Raw genomic sequence first — 837 nt, 5'->3', positions numbered from 1 at the left:
TTATTTAATTATTTTAAAACAATTAGATCATCCATGACTGTCTAAAATTATCAAGCCACGATAATTCATGCTATTATAGACCAATATTAGTAGTGTAACCAACTAGGTACTTCACTTTGGAGTTACATAAAAATATAATATAAAATTGCATTTAGTTTAGTAAATATGCCATTGCCTTAACAAAAACAATTTTAGTATCTAAAATTAAAAATTAACTTTTTAATTAACAGTATCATAAAAAAAAACTATATTTACGGCCTCCATAATAATTTCATTATTGAGGGTTACATTAATTAGCCTATTAACCGACGTTAAAATCAATTAGAAGATAAACAATGATGACCATTATCTTATAAGTATTTTTGTTAAGTACTATACTAAAATTATTCAAATACTTTTTGGGTATACTGAAATACGTAATATTCATATATTTTTGATAAAAGTACAAGGGCATAATATTTTAAACTTTAAATTTAAGATATATAACTATGATATAATTACTATACTCAAAGAAGGTAATAGCTGGTAATAGTAGGAAACTATGAGTTTCATAATTTTTGTAGCTGCATCGACAGTTGCAAACACTCATAAAACCATTAAAATTGGATGACGAATTCTAAAAAACGCGGGAATCAGAATAAAAAAAATTTGCTTGCACACTGTATGGCTGTACCTAGTGTTGTGACTTAAAAGCAACTTATAGTATAATATAATATATTTTTACATATTATGAAAGATTAATCTAATACAATATTGTATAACATAAATCAAAAACAACATATACCAGCGCAAACTAGAAACAAAATACAGGGTGGTAATTTATAAGTATAATTATAA

The sequence above is a fragment of the Acyrthosiphon pisum genome, chromosome X, assembly GCF_005508785.2.
Source record: "Acyrthosiphon pisum isolate AL4f chromosome X, pea_aphid_22Mar2018_4r6ur, whole genome shotgun sequence".
Lineage (NCBI taxonomy): Eukaryota > Metazoa > Arthropoda > Insecta > Hemiptera > Aphididae > Acyrthosiphon > Acyrthosiphon pisum.
Note: the sequence above shows the minus strand (reverse complement) of the source record.